We start from the raw sequence: 20,835 nt of genomic DNA, 5'->3' as shown, positions 1-20,835 counted from the left end.
GCGCATGACACACGAGCAGCTACCTACGTGTTTCTCACCACATACTGCGAGATGCTCGGGCACATTTACCACTGGAAGAGAAGAACATCTCCAACAGGCTGCAAGCTCGATCATGTAAATTTGGGTAAAGAGAATCCCATTACAGAAGGAAAATTAACATTAAGTGTATCAGATGAAAGATTTCATTTGTAAAGCCTGTGCCTGAGCAACAACTCAAGCTACTTCGAAGATATTCAGGTCGTCCAATTATTTTAAAATGGCAAGGGAAGACAGCCTGATGATCCACATATGGAAACGGGAGCCAGAAGCTTTGAAACATTAATAACAGCACTTAGCAGTTGTATCATCTGCAAATCTCAAAGCAACTCCACCGAGTGGATATGAATCGCTGGCACCAACCTGTGGCTCCTCTGCCGTTGGCTGGCACCGCGCGGCTCCACAAGGAGGCCCGGAGAACACGAGGGTGCTTTCCCAGCACTAATTACGGCTCCTGTCCTTGTTTATCAAGCTACCCGCACTTCTATCTTTGCATTTCCTGTGGCTGAAAGCTACGGCCGTATCTTCTCTCCTTCTGCACCAAGGCAGGACAAAGTGAAGCCTTCACCTAGCTCTGCGACACCTCTGGCAAACCTCCTTTAGGAGTGCTCAGCTAACCCCATCCTTCCCATCCCAACCTCCCTGTGCTGTGCTTTTTTCCTCAGTCACACTTACAGCCTGAAGTCCTCAGATTTACTCTGCAAAAAAAGGAAACCAATGCACGTTGAAAGCAAGCAGTGAGCTGAAATAATACCGCAGATGTCAAAGGTAACGGCAGGCTCCACATCCCCAGAGCACCAGCTTTCTACCCAATCCCCTCAGCAGTGCTACACCCTGCTTGGCCGTTTGCTGCAGACGGTTCTCATGAACTCGGAACTGATGGTTCTTGAAAACTGTGCCCCAGCTCCCCTCAGCATAATGCCAACAGCTGAAGGGGTACCTGCCTTTTATTTGCAGAATGCCTCGTTAATGGTAACGCATTGTTGTCATTCCCTATTTCTGCAGTTACCTGTTACAGCTGTGTGGTTCCTACCAGGAGGCAGGTCCCTATTTCCACGCTGCTCCAGCAGTGCTCCCTCCAGCCAGCCCCGTTCTCACTGCACCACGAAGGAGAGGCATCAGCTGCTGCGACCAACTGGCCTCAGGCATCGCACGCGCTGCACGCCGCGAGCTCAGCGAGCAAACCCCAGCGTCCTGGGGGTGACACTGCAGGACAGGATGCATTCCCCTGAACTAAAAATCTGGCAAAGAGGAATGCTGAAAAGAAAACCAACAGGACTCAAGGAAAAAAAAACCCTACCAGGGTGTTCCTGCTGGCTTTGAGAGTCTCTTCCAAAGGTTTAAGCCTCTTCTGCATTCACGCCTCAAACAGTTTTGCTACGTGTTAGAGATCTGACAGAAACCAACACTGACACCTGAGAACATATTTTAATAAAGCCCTCATTCACTGCCCATTTTTGCCAGCTACCACTACGATTAGCCTGAGATTAAAACCTTTCATTCTCTCAGCTGCATCCTCAACTTCTATCTGATCCCACAACGAAATCATAATGCAGACTTTCAGACATCCTTTCTCTCCACTGCAGCCAAGGGTTGATTCCAATGAGAAGAGAAATTCTTCTGCAGCTTGAGTCTGAATGGAAAGGAACAAAGATTTTGTTACATTCGAGATGTGGCTGCCATTACGCAGGAAAATGTGGGCTACACCCAGCAGGGAAAAATACCTTCATCTTGTAAACCTGGTCTTGGGATCAGAGTACTCATTTTTGTTTGTAACTTTGTTTCTCCTCTCCTCTGAGTCTTCTATAACATGGATGTTGCCCTGTAAATCTTTGGGTTTGAGATATTTCTCCCAATAACACAAACATCATACAAAGAAGCTACAGTAACTTCAAAGGAAGAGGCTGTTCAGGGCAAAGCCGAAGAACATTTATTGTCACCCAGGCAGATTTTTATGAACTTGCTCAAGCAGAATCATTTTTAAAACCACCTTCTCCAGGTGTGCGTTCAAAGAGAAGCGAAGCTGCCTCCCCTTGACGTTGAGCTGCAGAGAAAACCATTTCCTGGTCAAGGCCAGGTTCTGTGCCAAGACTGCTTGGCCGAGCCGCAGTGCCAAGCAGTGCTGAGAGCTGCCACTTGCGGCAAGGACCGCTTTCAACACGCACAGCTTCCCGCTTTTCAAAGGGATTATCTGTATTCTTCTCCTTCCAAACCTGCTGGATACTTCTGAGATGTGTCACAGGTTTCCTGCCTTCGGTAAACGCACCCACATCTCTCCACAGGCCTCTGCTGGTACCCAGGAACTCTCCTCTCCTGTCCTGCTGAGCTCCATCAGTTACAGACAAAAAAATAATCCAGTTTCCCACTTCTCTCTCCAGTCCATTTAGTTTAAGGTGTCACAAGATTGCCATTTCTAGTGTCAAATAAACTCAGTAATTGTATCATGGAACAACAGGGGCTGGAAGGGACTTTGTAAGACCATCAGGTCCAACCTCTTGTGGGACAGGGGGGCCCAGGCAGGACTCGGTCCTCACTGGGAATGCTCTCACCTCTTGAGGTCAGTCCATTATGTCTAAACATGGATTCAAGAAATCAGATTTTAAAAAGACCTATGAAATTTGGGTAGTTGCATTGTTGCTGATCTTAAAGGAATTTCAAAAACGAATGTTACTACCAAGCAAGGTCCCAATTGTTTTGATTTCATGAAGACTACTGATGTGCCTGAATCACTCTGCTTGGTAAGGACCTAGCAGATCTTGAACGCTTCCAGCAAGCCCAACTGAATCCAGTGCAAGACCCATTTCTGCTGAAGGGCAACCCGGTGTGTCTTCCTGCCACCTAGTCCATTGGCTGCACGAATCCTGCCTGGTGAAGCGTCCAAAAATGGGATCAAAATGGGGCCGTGCCTTTCAGAGGCACTGCAGGCTGAGGGCTCGGTAAGGCGACTGCGAAGGCACAGCCTCAGCGACCGGGGAAGGTCATGAAGAGATGGGAGACACATGGATGTGAGAGATGAGCTACGGTCTGTCCTGAAGAGGGCAGTGACAGAAAGCAAGCCTGTCCTACAACCATCAGCCCACAGGCAAGCAGGCAGCCTTGCCTAGGTACTTTTCATCACCATCATACCAAAAGGAAAAAAATAGCAATTAAAAAATACGTGGAAGTATACACTTTCCTAACCATGCTCATCAATGGTACCCACACGTGTTGAAAACAAGTGGGCAGAACACATGTCAAGCTTCAAATGGTCACTGAAACTGCAGCAGCCCTACACCATCAGGCTCCTTGAACCTCACTGAGCTGACTCTTGGGCTGTGACAAGTCTCAGAGAGCAGCCCCAGAGCTGAAATAACTTACAATTTAGTTTAAGTGTATCTGGCAAGTGGAGAAAATCCATACGGTGATGATCGGTGAAAGGAAGTCTGGTATTGGTGTGTCTGTTCTTCCCTTTATCCTCTTCGCCTCCATGCAGAAAGGCACAGCTGCTCTTGGAAAGTAGATAGTACTTCATTAAAAAGCGTGATTGAAAACTCAATTAATTGATCAGTGGCCTTTATTCGGCCCGAGATTTTTTTCACTACCAAGGCTAAATAATCACAACTACTTTTAAAAGTTTGGTTACAGCAATGGCACCAAGTAAAGGCCAGAGACAGCTGATCCTACTTGGAGCAGGTCGGACTACAGGCCTCCTGAGGTCCCTTCCAACCCGAATCCTGTGATCCCGAAGTGAAGGTATCATGTGTTATAAAATCCATGCAGGTTTGTTCATGTTTTTTTGAGTCTCATGAAAAAAAAAACACATCTCCACTGCCAAAAAGTACACAATCGGGTGGCAGCAAAAAAAGGACCTAGCAACTTTCGTTTACCGTGGTAATGCTTCAAACTTGTCTATACTTCTCTGAAATTATTTTCATCTTGGGATCTGGAAATTCCCTATGCCCCACTCGTTCCATTTCACAATACCAGTTAGGCTTACATGTGTATAAGCAAATTCACTCTGGCACTGTCAATGATACCTTTTGTTATTTCCCTCTTTGAAAAGTAAGGCTATGGAGCAACCGGATGAGCAGTACCAAGGAACGGTCACCCAACGAAGGCAGCACCTTCTATATTTACGATCCACATTTGAATGTTGAAGTAGGAGGGAAAATTTGACTATGCACACTTCCTCCCAGCCGCACCGCTCTTACTCAGTCATCACACCTCCCGGAGTTACAGGTCAGCCTTTGGGTAGCCCAAAGTCTGTTTTCACCCAACTTTCTTCAGCCTCTGCTTGAGCTTCCTCCAGCCCCCCCAGTCATACACACAATGCAGACATTTTTGGCAAGTTAACTCAACGGATCTTCTCTTCTCTATGCCTTATAAAGCTGCAGTGCCTTTGAAAGCTAGACCTCCTTGTCACTTACTCCACAAGAAAGACGACAGATCCTAAGCTCTTAGGTTAAATTTTTCCAGCTGAGCCCAGCCATTTCGTTCCCACCAGGCTAGCTACCTCGTCCAGGGCTCTTTATCAGTCCTTTGACAGGTGTCAGCTGCTCTCCACGGCAAGTAACGGTTACCAAAGGTCTCTCCCAGGCTTCAGCAGGCAAGTGTTCGAGAAGGAAGACTGAGGGCTTTGAGGGTATGCAAACGGAGAGGATCAATTAGGACTGCAGGGTAATTTTGGCAATAAGGTACAGCACAGTGCATGAAAGGACAGGATTTCACTGCAGAAGCACTGACGGCAAAATACATTTTGTGCTATTTCCTTCCATTGCATGGTTAGTGTAATCCAGACTGCTCAGCAGGAAGGATTTGGGAAGTATTCTGCATCAGAAACTTCCACCTGGGCTCAGGTAGGATCTTTAGATTTACAATCAGGCAGTACGCTCAGATTCAGCCCAATCACAGAGGTCAGGAAAGCACAGGTAGCTTGAAGATTGTACTTACAGGTAACAAAGATTGCACTTTCTGTACTAAAGACCCACTCAGTGCTCTTCTCACTGTAGAAGAGGATTAGCAGCGTATAAACAATTTATGTAAGGAGACTTTAACGATTTCATTGTGATGTGCCATTTAGCGTTTCCAAAGGATCCAATTATAAAACTTTTACTTAGCTTTCCATGAGTCACCCCCTGAACAAACATGTTTTGATTTACCTAACAGCAAGAACTCCTGGTAGGAGACAATTCTACCCAGTGTGGTCATCCAGGCCTATCATCACAGTGCTGTTGGATGCAAACTCTGTACAGAAGAAGGAATTTCTATTTAGTGAATGTTGACTAATTTCTCATTCTCACCTAGCTTTGAAGAAAGAACACAGTGACTTAGATTTTGATCACTGTTATACTAAAGGCTTGTCTAGCAAAACAACCTGGGAATGTTTGGATCATGAATGCTACTGAGAACACGGCTTGGAGCTATCTCCGAAGAGAAGCCAGCCAAACTTCTGGACCATGAAGTTCAGTAAGGAACTCCAACATAATACAACACAGTCAACTCTCAAGTATGTCAGGTAACAGGAAGCTGGGGCAACCTAGTTAATGAAAAACCATCAATAACAATGCTATTCTTTGCAAAGCCAGCTCCTGGCATCTCGGGGTGGTTTGATTAGCTTGGCCACGGCACCGCAGGAACGCGCGGATGTAGCTTGGGTCCTGGAGCCACAGGGTCACATTCCTCTAACCCAGCCTCGAGGGTTTGTACCGAGCTGCTGACCTTCTTTGCACGGTGCTCTGCAAAGCCTCCAGCAGCAGGGTTTAGTCCAGAATCAGCATCGCTGCTCTGGTGTTTGGCCACAGCGAAGTCACCACCTGAACGGTCCGCTTAGCGACATCGCAAACCCAACTGCATACGGGGCTCCTCCAGCTCCAACAGCCCGGGTGCCGTGGAGCTGGGATCCTTGGTGCTGTGGGGCTGGGATCTCCTTGCGGCACCAGCTTCACCATGAAACAGCGGTGACTGAGGCTAAAGGCATCTCAGGAAGGAGCGACTCTTCCAGCAAAGCTCAAAGCAGCGGGGAGAAAGAAGTGGAGGGAAAGTAAAAGCAGATGCTGAGCAGAGCCACAAGCGGTGGAGAAGGAAGAAGCTGGGTTTGTGCTCCTCGCTTGAGCAGCGCGCCCCAAGGACTGCAGGTCCCTGCACACAGTGCTACATGAGTACAAAGTACAGAACTGCACGCATGCCAGACAAACAGCAGCAGCTCTAAACAATCAAAGCAGTCAATGCCCATCCTACCGCAGGCACAATACAGGTAGAATTTCCCCCAATTTCAGGTTTTTTCCATGAGGAGCTCTGTTCCAAACCCCAACTTGCATAACGCGAGGCTGCTCGGAGCGAACAAAGAGTGGCAGAGCCCTGTTGACAAAGGTGGACTACACAACAATATACCCATGCTAAAAGAAGTACCAACACGGGCGGAAAGTCAGTAAACAAAACAAAAATAAAATGCAGATGGTATGCAGCTAAAGCAAACTGAATGGTTCACTGCATACCTAGCAGGCCAAGAAGGAAGGGAAATTCCTTCCCAGGGTTTACGTGAACAATGAGTTTCCCTGAAAACTCCAGGAGGCCGTTCCCAGCTCCTCCGCTGGCACCGCGAGGAGGAAAAGCAAATGCTGGAAAGGTTGTTTCAGTTCATTACTGACCTCAGTGCAAAGCGTAGTACTGGTGAACTCCAGCGTGGATCAATGTGACCTCTTGCTTCAGTGGTATTGTTGTTACAGCGTGTACAGCACGCAGTGCTGCTTTTTACAAGAAAATGCAGCTGTCCGTGTGCCCCTGGGCGTTCCAGCAGTCCCACAGCTCTGAGCAAACCAAGCTCAACGTGCTGCGGCTCAGTTCCACGCCGAGGGCACCAGCCAGGCTCCCCTCACTTGTGAGATAAGGAATGGAGAAGACACAACGTGTAACTGTGCAACCGGAGGTAAAGAGTCAAATCCTGAAAGGAGCAACCCGGGGATTGTACCTAAAATTCAGCAAGTGCTCTAGCCAACCCTACAAATCAGAGATGTGAAGAAAATACAGATTTTGGAGTGTCTGTCACCCAATTTGTTAGCAGGCTTTTGGCAGCTGGGCATGCAAATACAGATCAATGTGCCTCTGTAACACCCCATAAAAGGTATGCCCAGAAATCCATCAAGAAACTCCTAAAACCTCCTAAAAGCAGGGCAATAAAGCACCATAACATCTAATGGCTATTTTCAAAGAAAAAAACTTGTGGCTCTTCTGCGGCATTGTTTCTACTGCATTAAAATGTCAGTAACGGTTAAAATGTGAAAAATAGGAAAGTCTCACCAATTCAAACCAAACCGCAAACCACTTTGTAAGATCATGGAATTCTACAAGTTAACAGACAAATGAACAAACATGCACACCAATAAAACTGCACAAGAAGAAACATGCCAGCTTCTATTTATTCTCATTCACTGTGTTCTACAGCTTAGGAAAAAAAAGGTTTGAGCAGTAGAGTTTTATTAAAGCTGGAGGTAAATTTTGGAAGTTTGCATTAAGGAATCCAAAATAATTTGCTTTTTCAAAATGGCTTCGATTCAAATCAAATGGAAAAAATTACAAAAGAGTTTCAGAACCTGAAAATAGGGAAGGCTGGAATAAACATGAAGTCATCTATGGATAATGCTCTCCAAACATAAATTCCTACGCTCAGTCTTTTGGTAACACTTTGATGTGTGCTGTGGTTAAAGAGAGTTGAAAGAAAGGACAAAAAAGAGGTAGGTTCTGTATTTGCATGTATGTGCAACTCATTATTGCAAAATTTTAGTTCAGGTATAAAAGCTGGTCTAAAACGCTGGCACAATTTTTTTTCTTTTTTTTTTTTTTTTCAGAAGTTTCCATCTCATGTTTTCATACGGGTTTAGAATCGCTCAAGAATTTCTGATCCTGTGAGCAATTCCAAACGCTAACCTCCTCGTTCTGACAGCAGAACTGAGGCACACAAATATGCACCAGGCATGACCTAGCAAGCCGAGGAGAAATACTTGGAGCGGGAAGCTCTCTGCTCTCCTCGTGTCCACGTTTCTTGCCACACACGCAGGTCAAGCTTTCCTCTCGTCGCTTGGAAATGGATGGAGAATATGTATACGTGTATGTAATGTCTGGTGAATAGAATATATGTGCGTAGTGTGTATACATATTTGAAAAATAGCTTACCACTTACAAAACCAGCTGAAATAGAATAAAAAGAGGCAATATGACTGTTCCTACAGCACACCGAACCACTGCTTGGTCAGCTTCTGACATGGAGCAAACGTATTTTAACACATTTTACTACTTTTGACCAAAGAAGCTGAAACCCAACCTTTCAATAGTTATTTGTTAAATCCAGAGAAATACTCATTAAAAGAAATATACATACATGCAGTTAATTATTGAACAAATTCATTTGCACGATTTTTTCCTGTTGGGTTGCACACTGGAGGTGTCAAAGTCCTGCTGGCACCGGACAGCCGGCTGCTCAGTTAGCTGAGTTCTGCCTGTTAGCACAGCAGCAGAAATACAAGAATATACAACGTCTGACTGCAGAGTTTTAATTAAACCGATCTTATTGCACCGATGTTGATAACCATCATCCACCAAACTCATCCTGTTCTTCAGCCAGCCTAGTTTGGGGCTCTGATCTGCTCGCAGCCCAACGGAAGCACTGAGCATCGGCACTAACTGCTATAGGAACACAGCTTAGCCATTAATTGCAATTAATCGTGTATTGCTTACCCTGTCACTCGGAAGAATTCCTAGCTGCGGCAATTCTCAGCTCTCACAGACTATTTTCACACGACGCAGGTAACAAGTGAATTTGATTTCATTCACTTAGCGTGAAGCCACTAGAGAGAAGTGGGTACGACTGATCTTTGTCCAGACGGGGAACTGCCGCACACAGGAATGCAACGCCATGCCCAGGATCGCTGGCAGAGAACTGGAATTTTTACTTCTAAGTTTTGATGTAAATTTTCCCCGTTCCATGCAGTCGACTGCTGTTTTCAGAGTACTCAAGAGTGACAAACAGTTCTCGCCTATCACTTTAGAAAAACCTGCATTTCCCGAGACCAACTGACCTGTATTCCAGCCATAAAAACTAATGCAGATATTAGGAGCCATGCACACAAGTACTGCCAAACTTCTAGTAACACTTGTTACACCAGGGCACCTAACCAGAGGGTCGTTCCCTCCTGGTGCCTCTTTAAAGCGGTCCCATCGAAGCCACAGCTTCCTCCTGCCCCTGGCAGCCCTGGGCAGCGTGCTCACAGCGCCTGGCACCGCCCGGGGCTGGCGGCTTGCAGGAGATGCTGCTGCCCGTGCTGAAGATGTGCTGGGATTAACTCCTTGTGTGAGACCACCGGGAACATTTTCACGTGAGAAAGGGAGAAACACGCCGAATAAACACCTCTGGAACAGGTCCAGAAATGGCTATCTACGGCAAACCTTAGCAAAATCTAAAGGATTTCCGTTTGTCTTTCCTTCCTCCCCCCCGGTGCAAAACCCTCGCGAAGGCGTTAAGGGGCATAAAGTTACTTTGCAGTATTTCAGAGACATTCTTAGCACTCCTGCTTCAGGCACCAGCCAAGCAAAACTTTCTTTCGCCCTTACCATACCCCATCTCTCGGAGCCATGACCACCTGCACCCGTAGTGCAGGAGCGGGCACGGTTTTGTGGGAAGGATCCTCTCGGAATTACCTGCTGCCAACCCTGCGTTTGCAGTGAATCAACACTAAAAGTCTTAGGAAGTTCTATGCTTCTGAAACAACTTGCTAAAAATACCTCCTTGCTGCAGAGAAAGCAGCGCCGAGAACTTGCTCATCAGTTTACAGGAACGTACTTTCCCCAGCACAGAAAGTGCTGGTGATACAACAGCACAGAGAGATGTTTCTTTAGGTATTGGGTATGATTAAAACAAAAACCTGCTATAGACTCGATTTTGGCTGCAAATTTGCTGACGGCTGCTGGAAGCAGCTCTGCATCCTTCTCTGGAGAGAATTGAGATTTTCACCTGCGTAGCCCGGATCCGAACCTAAAGCCCCATTCTTCTACTAAAAAAAAAAAAAAAAATGTTACTGGAAAAGGAGCTCGCTGAGATTAATAGAAATATGCCCACCAGGCAGCTGTATAGCTGTGTACACGCGTTCAAAGTAGCTGAAATAACAATGATAAAAACGTAAAAACCTCTTCTGATAAAGCACTATTAAAATGAAAGAGCCACAAAGCATTACCTCCGTTCCTGCTGAGGGATACGTAGTCAGAACAAGACAAACTGCATGCTTCGAGCCGTTAATAAAAAGAAGAGCAAGCGAATGAATAGCTTTCGGAAGAATCCAAATAGTTTTTGTTTCTCTGCTGCAGTTTCACCACTCCCACAGGGTAATTTCTACGTTCACTTTATAACGAAAGCAAAGTACAGGTCAAAATAAGAAAGGGAGGAGACCAAAAAACTCCATTGTATTAGTCAAAGTTTGTCATTCTTGCTATCTTGTTTTCAGATGGGGGAACCAGGACCGGCGTGATAAAAGGGGATTTAGAGGGGGTGTTCTGCTTAGGCTTATAAACCAGAAGCTCGGTTCATCTGCATTTTATATGATCTGATTGGTAAAAGCAGGAAGCAAGAAAACCTTTCAAGTGCATGATTTATGGAAATAGCACCACATGACTACGAAGCACAGAACATAAAGGGCCAAAATCAGCTTTCAGTTACTCCGATGTAAGCCTCGTGTAACTCCACTGCCTTTGAGAGATTTACCCCATGCTAAACAAAATAAAATATCAGGTCCCTTTAAAGACATAAAGCCACTTTAACAGCAGAATTTAGCCTCTGCTTTTCAAACGCAGCCATTGTTTCAGCAAAGGTCTGCTCAGTGCACAATTCCTGCACTGGACGAGAACGACACGATCCATCTGCAGGATATTTTTCAACACAGCTCTGCCACCCCTTCTCTAATCACTGTCTCCAGCAATCCAGCTACCTATTCTTGATCTATGTACGCTTGCAGACTTACACGCTCCTGCCGATATTTTTAAATCTATTTTAAGTATGTAGAAGGCAGGACAAGCTCCGAGTGCATCAGGAACTCTCTCCTGCCTTTCACAGAGGAAGTTTATGAAAGCATACGCTCATTTTGTTATCTGAAGGACAAAATGCAAGGAGGTAACATCCAGCAAGCTATGGAAATTTCTGTTCAAAGGAGAATGAGAAGTGTTAAAATGCTGTTTTTTTTCTCTGTTACTAGCAATTCTGTATACATTTCCATGAAAAGCTGGTAGATTAGTTGAGCTGTAGACCTTTTTTTTTCCTCCCCCATCTCCTGTATGGACTTTCATGCTAAAAAGGGAAGTGTGAGAGGTTAAAAAACACAAGAGGAGCATTCATTAGGATGATGCTAGCTCAGTGCTAAGGAAAAATGGAAAACAACAGAGGAATAAGAAATTAAGAGCAAACACTACAGGAGAAAAAGACAGTGAAACAGAACCACCCTATCAAAGGCAGTGTTTTTTCAGTAATGGCCTCGAAGCATCGCTGTCCCTCGAACAACTCGCTCAGATGGCAAAAGGTTAAAAGCACGGAGGAAAACCTGAATCATCTGACCTAAAAATGGAAAAGAGAAGAAAAAAAATGGCTCTGCGGTACAAGCTCGCTTTTAATAAGATGACCTCTTTTAAATACTGAAGGACTCTATTCCCTTTTGACAAAGGCTTGCTAAAAACCCATACATTACACGTGCAGAGAGGGAAACCGTAACGACAATTCATTTTACTAGGCCAGAGTCAGCAGCACCGTCTGGATTTTGCACTGCGCAGCAGCAAGCTATGAATCGACGGGGTGAATCTCTTACAGGGTCCTGGTGACACGGTCAAGTGTTTCAGTGGAATGTAACTTTGTGTTGGAGAACGACAGATCCAGCTATTGTGCTGGCATCTAGGAAGTAATAAAATGTTAAAATAATTATCACTGAGTTGTGTGTTAGCTCAGCGGTAAGGCACAGTCTGACCAGAACGCGGGACACGCGTCACGTGCATAGCTGAGATACTGGATGTAGCCGAAAATATGGCCGGTGGGTCACAACGTGGGGTTTCTGTACTTTAATTACCAGATCCTCAGGGATTTTCCAGTACTTTGAAACTGCCAGATCTGCCTCCGGCATGTGTGGCAGCAACCCCAAGAAAGATTCAAAACCAAGACAAAAATAATTACAAAAAACAATGTAACTGTTTATCGCACTGTCCAGGAAGTGGTTCTGTTTTAGAAATCCTGAGCAAAAGTGGACGCTGATTTAGAAATCTGTCTTCACCGGAGTGACTCAGGCATCCTCAACCATGTGCAGGGGATGGCGTACAGCATTCCTACATACAAAGGACTTTCAGGGAGACTGCTCCCATCCAACAGTGACTACATTACTGGGGAGGTAGCTGCTAGCAGAACTGGGTTTATTTTACTCAGCTAAAGGTGCCCGAAATTACAGGCTTAATTTAAATTCTGTTCTTGAGCAGCTATCAGAAAGAGATAACTGCCAACGGTGAATCTTGTTAAATTCCTTAGAAATAAAATTTTACATAAACATCAGAGGGAGAAGCAGCTCTGCAGGTCAGCCCGACAGTGAAGCAGACTTCTGAATTCCCTTAGGCAACAACTACTTTCTCCAAGCAGCATGCAGAACCTCTCCGAAAGGGATCTTTGCATGAAAAATCCCAAACCTGCTGTTCTCAGCCTCTTGGTAATTAACTCAGAAGTCACTGGAGGACTTGGAGCTGCAGAGTGGTAACGGAGTCACGTACCCATGTAGCGAGGAAAAGGAACCAAAAGGGTACGAGTAAAACCTCGAGGAGTAAAATGAGAGCAGCAGTTGTGAAGGAGAGAGGCTGCAGGCAAGATGCTGTGTCCCTGACCATGACCAATGCCCGTGCAGCCAGGAACGGTGGCTGGAGATGCACCGAGCTGTGGTTCAGGGCATCTCCGAGGCTCCTGGCAGGAGGCGCAACAAAGAGCAGTGCTGGGCAAGGTAACCAACCACCTCCTTCTGCTTAAATATACTAGTAGCTGTGGCTTATTAAAACTGTTTTGTTTCATTTTGGGTTTTTATTTATGGTGCTTGAGAGGTGCTGCACCAAAACTCACAACGCTTTGGCAGAAAGTAAACTGGAGGAGATGTGGAGGTGTGGAAATAAGCACAAAGACTGCTGCAGGGCTCCTGAATCCCAGTCCCCTACACCTTCTTATAAAGCAGGAACTTCTACAAAAGGTAACGAGGACCTGAACAATCTAGAACCAGGACGTGGCTACAAGCACAACGTCCCTCGTTCAGAGTGAGGACAACTCAGGGGTGTTGAAGTTATGAGCAGAATTAAAAGCAGCCAGAGTCCTTGTGTATCAGGGACCCGTGTGTCTGGTGCTGCCAGCTCATCTTCGTACCACCACCGAGCGCCAGCAGAGATGCTCTCTGTACTGCTGCACTTGAATTCCGTCACCCGCTTGCTCAGGGTCCCCACCAAAAATTGTGGAAGAAAAGTTAAGTCTAAAGAATTCTTTTTAAGCTGGTTACACGCGAGAATAGGAAAAAATCAGCTCATGCCTGTCTACCAGTTCATTCAAGACGTAAGGCAGACAGGAGGTATTAGTCACCCTTCTCAGCACAATATTAGGATGTTGATTGTAGCCAGTCAAAGACCAACGGTTAAGAATGGAGCCATCAAATTTGTTTCCTGGTCGAAATCCACGATCAAAAAAGAGAGATTTCTCAGAGGGAGGGTGAAACATGGGAACAGAGGAGAAGAAACCGAGACTTGGAAGGTGACTGTGCCTCCAAGTTTAATTGTCATCTAATTCCTCCAGAGGAAAGGGAGTGTTTGTGCATGACACAGCCAGCAAAACATGCAGGAGTCACATCCTGTCCAAGGGCTACAGCTCGAGCACATTTGACCCAAGAGGACAGCTTTATGGGCAGGAACACTACCCAGGTGAAGATAAAGGCAAGAAGTGCAAAACAAAAGGAAATTAATTTATTTAAACGAAGGTGTTAGGCGGATACTGCCCTCCTTGTGGGCCAGGGTTTGTGTCTGGATCTCCAAGGACGTCTCCAGTAGGCTTCTGGCAGAAGAATGTGAAAGCCCAGGGAGCGCCCGCACCCTCGTGTGCTGCTCTCAGGCTGGAGACCAACCACAGATCAGCAGCAGCAGCGAGGATAAGCAAACTTCAATTAATAACCATCTCTCAGGCCCTGGGAAGTCCCCCCAGGAGCACAGAAGAAAGGATCACCTTTCTATTTCCTCCAGGCTGCAGGAGGACTGCTCACGTTTCTGGGGACTGAGGAATACCCGAACCTCCTTCCACATTTCCCCGTCACTTTCATCCATTCCGTCCCCCCTCCCACTCAAAGGGAATACTGCAAACTCAATCAGTTTAATGAGCCCTTTCTATGCATAATACTGTTTCAAATTCTACATCCAATGCAGCGCCTTCAAATGAATCTGAAGATAGATTTGACTCACTTTGCAAAATCTGACTCATGTTTCTTGGGTATGGAAAAAACAGTTTGCAGAGCTGACTCCTGCAGGCTGCAACCTCTTGAATCTCACTGCATTTTATTTCATTAGCAGCCATGTTAGCAGCCCTCTAGTTCCCTATGCACCTTGACCACTCGAGGAGAAGCTGGGAGAAAACAGCAAGCACGGGAGGAGTTTAAATTGTTAGCTTTTGCTAAGACAGGAGCACCTGGCTTACATGCTTTTCTAAGGAAGATGCTAAATGTTTAAAGAAAAAAAAAAAGGTATGGTTCATTTAGCTCGAGTTAAGTTTCGCACTCCAAGTCAAAGGCAGGCTATCAGACTACGAGATCAAGTCAATATTAGATGTTTGCTTAGGCAGCTTCTGGACAGAAATGCAAAAACCTTCCTTTTATAAAAGTTTTACAAGATTATACCTCCTTTGATTTCTGCAGAGTGACTTACCCACTGTGAATCTGGATGGGCTCCAGGGAAGTTACACTGTGTACACAAGAACCACCAAACCTGTACAGACTGACTACAGGAAGGTGAAGTTCCCCTATTCCTTCCTTTTACTGGTGTTCTTGGTTATCTTCTAGGTTCCCCTCTGGTGGGATTTACACACACACAGCTTTCAGGCTGTGACTGTGCAAATACCAGAGCTTCAACAGGCAACAAGAAAAGCAGATAAAGTCATCCCATGTTCAAATATATCACTCCTTAACGGATGGAATTCCATGCGAGACCGACTCATTTGAAATGGTATGGATGATTTGTAACATCTGTGTAAACAACCAGTCCATTCTCGGGACACACTCAAAATCCTCTACAACATGAGCTTCTCCAGAGAGCCAAGGCTGCCCTCATGTTTCCTCTGACCGCACCAACTACGTAAGTTAACAAGTAATGATTTCACTTGAAATTATTTACACTGAGCTGGTAATTGGTGACTCACTGACAGCTTACAACCTCAAAATGCAAAGAATCTTCCAAGGAGGAAGATTCATTTACTGAAAAGAAGCAAGCAAAAGAAAATACATTCAAAATCAGTCCGAGTTGTTTTAAGTGTAAGATACCTGGATCACTCACACTGGTGGATTTAAGGAGTTTGGGATGATGCTAAAGAAGTCCAAAGTCAACAGTCAGTCAGTAACACGGCTGTATCTTGATAATCCACGTCCTGCTTCTCCTTAGCACTTCCACGCTCAGAGAGAGGAAGAGATGGAGTGGAAGAGTGATGGAAGGAGGGTTCCTGGATACCACTCACAGCCTCGCACAAAATGCTCGCTTCCAGCCCTGCTCACCTGCAGGGGGTTCCTGAGGAACTGCAGCTGCTCAGCCCCACGCAGCCAAACGGCAAGCGGCCACAGCCACGAGCTGCAGAAAGGCAAATTCTGATTAGGTGCAAGGAAAATTCTCCAACACAGATATGAGCAAACACTGGAAGAAGGGGGCAGAAAGGCCATCAGCTCTCAGTTCTTGGAGATGTTCAAGTAGTAAAGGCCCTGAGAGCAGCTTGACCTGACTCCAATCGCAGTCTTGCTTTGAGCAGGATGAAGAGTCAGGTCCAGTTTATCACCAGCATGGCTTGAAGACACTAAACAACCTGCTCCAAAGATGTGCATCACAGTGCCATGCTCTATTTTCGGGACGTCTGTGAAACAAGAGCACAGCTAACGTCCTGACCGAGCGCCAGGAATAGGTGGTGTAGATGGAGCGTAGATGGTGTCCTCCCCACCTAGCGGGCTTCTCCCAAAGGTTGTGCCTCCCCACTGACACTCAGCTCAGCACTTGGCCCCACCAAAAGTAAGAGGGCTGTGTCCTGCACGGCTTGCATTTCACCCAACGTAAACTGCTCTAAGAAAACACACAACATTTGGTAGCAATTTTGTCAGAAAGTTGCTGTCAGTGAGACGTGGATAGGGAACACGAGGCCCCTGGCTTCTAGCTCACCTACCTAAGCACTGACATGCAGAGGGAAATCCTTCGTGCTGGCTTGAGAACATCCTTCTAGGAGGGTTTTCTTCCACAGAACCACAACCTCTCTTCTCACGAGGTTGTCTGTAATAACAAATAAAAACTGGTCTGCAGCTTCCCAGAAGACGCGAGTTGCAGACTACAACTAGAGCTGCCCCAAAACCCTTCCCAACACAACAATCTTTATGTTGCAAAACACAGATTGCATGGAAATGTGCTGATTTCATCAAAATGCTCTATAAAAGGCAACAAGATTGGCCGGCAGGCCAGTCTGTCCAGCTTCCTGCCCGGCCGCCTGCCAGCCCTGGGGTGGGTAGTCCAAGCTCTGTAATTCAAAAAATAAAAATCAGATCGGAGAAGCCTCCCACAGGATGGGAATTCTGCTTTCCTGACTGAAATAAATGCTGTCTAGGTGTGTGTTTCAGGAAGGACGAGGATGGCTCTGGCACCAAATAGCAAGAATGGCTTCTCGACAGCAGAAAACATCCCAGATTTGTTGTGTTTCCAAAGCCAGATGCCATTTGTAACAGCATGGGAGGGAGAAGATGAAACTTCTCTGCCCAAGTATGTGAGAGGGGAGACAACAGCAAAGAAATCCGGACAGCAAGAGGACAAGTCAGCGGAGGGAATCCCTGTCTGCCCTCTTCTGCAACGTGCACGCAGCTTTTACATTTAATTAAAGCAACTTACACCTGACCTCTGTACACACCGCAAGGCTTTTAACACCCTTGCAGCACAGCAACGCCCAGCAGCAACCCTTCAGAGTGCGCTCACTGCTTCTAGATACGGAGTGCAGATGCTGGCACAGCACAGCTGCAGCAAGGCTGAGGCATCAGCACAGAACAAAAAGCCTGAAGAGTTTTACTTTCATATAATCCACTTTTTCAGCTCCCTGCGGGGGGATCTGGCCAGGACACCGGTAGTGTTAGTGGAGAACACGAGTGGCAGATCACTGAGTAAGGCTGCACCTTAGCATGGGTGTTTCTTCCAAGCGTGGAGATTTAAGTCTGTTGAGCTCAACTGCTTCCACAACGCTTAGCCGTGCAAAATCCATGGGTTTTCCTGCACCCCCAGAGCTTAATGCCCGCTTGAATTCACTTCTCACGTGCTCGCCAGCAGCAGGTTTAGCCCAAGAGCTTCTCTCCGCACTGAGATCCGTACTTGCAGCTGCGTAAGGGCAGGTCGGTGTGGCTCCATTAGCTCCTCTGCCCTGAGGAAGGGTGCTGATGGGCTCTAACAGCCTGACAAGAGTGCTCTGAGGCGCTGAAAACGATGTTTCACTCACCGCCAGCCTGTAGGTAAGCCATCTGGCCATGATACACTGAGCTCTGGTTGACTCAAGGCAAGATCAGCCAGCGTTAAGGTAAAGCAGCCTGCACGGACCCATGCCAGGATGTTTGGGAACTCCAGCCTGCTACGTAAAACGACCAAGGAAACGTCGCATGCCAGACCGTGCCCCAAAAGAATCAGAGATGCCGGAAACCCAAGGGTTTTCTCCATCTGAAGCTGCTCACTGGGTGTCTGGAGAGCAGAAGGGATCAGGTAAAGCCTAACCTTAAGCAGCTGCAGCACATCAGTCCATCGTACCACTTGGAAAAGAACAGGCTGCTTGTTCTCATCTTGGGAGGGGATGAGTGAGGAGGGAAAAGGATTTTAATTAAGTTTATGGCAGTCCATAACAATACCAATTCAAGGTTTTATTCTGAAGTGCTTTATCAAGAGCAAGTAAAGCACGCTGCTGACAGGAGAACCGAAGCAGGAAACTGCAAAGCAACTTCTCCAAGCTTACAAAACAGATGGAGTAGAACCAGAATGCACGTATCCAGGCTCCGTGGCTTTACCCTCACAGCCTTTGCAAACGGTATTTTAAAAATTCTGATATGCACTACAGCAGCAAGGTTTTCCAGAGTTTTAAGTGTTAATTCTGAGCGGAATCTCTGCAGATTTTTGTCGTTTGTGACATCATCTCACCAGTTCTCTTTTCTTCTATACGCACACGATACATGAGATTCAGTAGCTGGAAACCAAGAACGGGAAAATAATCCTAAATTGGAATCTAAAGGCAAATTATTTTTCGTATGGACATAGGCAACGTTAAGACCTTTATTCTAAAAGCCATCTGGAATACTTCAATTCTCACGTACACACATCTAAACCTGGAAGACAGGAGGAAAATCTCCATGACCGACTTGTGACAGATACACCCAGCGAGATGTGAGCCTCCTCTTCCTCTCCTTGCTGCATCCTCTGCGCCCCCTCGTCCTGTTGATGGGGGCTGGTTGCACGTGTGGGAACAACCTGCCTCGTCCGAGCTCAGCTTCTGCTGGGATTGCCCCGTGCAGAAAGGGCTGGAAGACGCTGCAGGCACAGACACCAGTGAAGAAAGCCAGCAGCCCATCAGCACGGCCTGACGCAGCCATCGCCCTCCTCCGAGGACCAGCAGCTCTCCTCCTGGAAGGCTGACGGAGCTGGCTGTAATTTTCCAGCCTGTTAGCCCAGACCTCCGGGCCAGTTAGCTAAGGATGAGTTCCTGAGAAAGGGCGTGTGCCGTGCAGCCCAGCAGCCGGGGCAGCAGGGAAGAAGGGAAGAGGCATTCTTCTACAGAAGAGACAGACCTCAGCCCCACAGAAAAGATGCTGAAAACTAGAGAGGAGTGCACGTTCATCGCTTCCCATGCCTGGAACAACTTGGAGCTTTGAAGAGAAAATCCTTGTTTTGTCTTTTCCTATGAAGATGTATTTTTCCCCCTGCTATCTGCATGCAAAACTCAAAGCCCAAATCACACAGTGTCGTTTGCTATAAATACGGTATGCAAAACTGCAAGCTCAAGGATGCTGAATCAGTGCTTTCGGAGCTCCAACCCACCAGGCATCACAGCCTGCGTCCCTCGGAGCCTAGATGTCAGGAGCAGCGCCTTCAGTCTATCCATCCCAGGCTGGCTTAGAAGCAAGTGGGACTCACCGACACTTGGTGCCTGCAAGTGAAAACAGGTTGTGACACAACAATTTTTAGCAACTTCGGGGAAATCTGTTTCTAGCTGAGGGCCAAGGTTTTTAAACATATTTGGCAGGCCACGGCCATGTGTTAGCAACCATGTCAGTACTGTTCTGTATAACGTGAAAAAGTAAAGTGATAGTAGGCTGTACGAAACAGTTGTGAGTCATATATAGCCTGTAGGATATATAGGTTCCCACCCCTGAGCTATAGAAACTAGCTTCACTTAGGGGAAAATAAAATCTAAATCAAGTCAAAAAATGATTTGTTAATCTCTGGCTTTCATGCTAAGAAAAAGTATTACCAATGCAAAAATATTTGTATAATCAAGATGTATTTTCACCCTGCATCTCTAGAGAAAAATGTTTAAAAAGATCAGTACCCTGTCCTCTGCCTGTTGCTCACTTTCTCCAGCACCAAGACACCCCACAGGTTACAAAATGAGAAACAAGAGTTATTTAGGATGCTAAATTCCTCATTACTCCTTGTGTGTCTGTGTGTGCATGGATTTGCCTGAGAGTTGAGGGAGCACTGCTACAAGTTGGTCACCCAACTGCTCCATCCATGCACAATTTTAGCTTGCAAAGCAGGGAAAAAAGAATTTCTACATAAACTCTAGATCTTAAACAGAGATCTGAAACCAAGTGCTTTTTATCCTTTCTGTAGAGTGACTCACTTAAAGAAGAAAAAAAATGGGGAGAAGGTTTTGCTGCCAGGTGTCTTCCAATTTCAAACACCCAGAGTCTTCAGGAAACTGCAGGTTTGGGACTACCAGGGAGACTGATCAACAGGCAGAGGTGGGGAGAGCAGGACCACGTGCCGTGTACCACTTAGTTTGGGAACGTATCAGCCAGGTCTTGATAACACAGATGCATACATTCTGGGACGATACTTTTTTTTTTTTTTTTCTTTATTTCCCCCCCTTTTTTTGGAGGGATGTTAGTTTCCAGAATGCTTTCTTGTAACAGCTGCATCACTATGGAAAAAGGGGCAAAAGAAGCTAAGAGGTCTGCTCCCTGGGGCCTCCTGTAGCCCAGAACACAGCTGCACAAAGGGAATCCTAAACTGTGAAGTGCTCTCAGCACCACAGATCCCAAAGCACACAGCAAAGCTCATACACGTCTCCCAGTGTTCATGGCGGTGCCAGGGTTTTGTATATGAAGCCACCGTACCCCAGACAGCTCATAAAACACCAATCTGGTAACTCCTAGCAGGCACACACATTAAACTTGCAGGTACTTTCACATCTGACAGAAATTAAGAGTGCTCTTTTAAAAACATGGTGTGTTTTTATGTTTACAAGTCATCTAGAAGACTGCACTGTCAAACGAAGAGTTTCTTTTTGAATACTCACTGCCTGTGTTAATG

General features: G+C 46.2%; 1 long non-coding RNA gene across 6 annotated transcripts in view; it reads right to left on the bottom strand.

Annotated features, from left to right (window-relative positions):
* The window catches only part of LOC121064587, a 96,775-nt gene that overhangs the window by 48,570 nt on the left and 27,370 nt on the right, over window positions 1–20,835 (bottom strand). For 4 of the 6 annotated variants that reach the window (XR_005816563.1, XR_005816568.1, XR_005816567.1 and 1 more), the window contains one exon: window positions 19,339–19,447. The exons of 1 other annotated variant lie outside the window; for it this stretch is intronic. This is a non-coding gene — a long non-coding RNA (uncharacterized LOC121064587). Of the gene's footprint in view, window positions 1–10,238; window positions 16,151–16,453; window positions 19,448–20,835 lie in introns of all 6 variants that reach the window. One more of the 6 variants, XR_005816562.1, reaches the window with a different exon arrangement.

Source organism: Cygnus olor, chromosome 1, assembly GCF_009769625.2.
Source record: "Cygnus olor isolate bCygOlo1 chromosome 1, bCygOlo1.pri.v2, whole genome shotgun sequence".
In the NCBI taxonomy this organism is placed as follows: Eukaryota; Metazoa; Chordata; class Aves; order Anseriformes; family Anatidae; genus Cygnus; species Cygnus olor.
The sequence above is the reverse complement of the archived record's forward strand: the minus strand, read 5'-3'. Positions and strand labels throughout refer to the sequence as shown.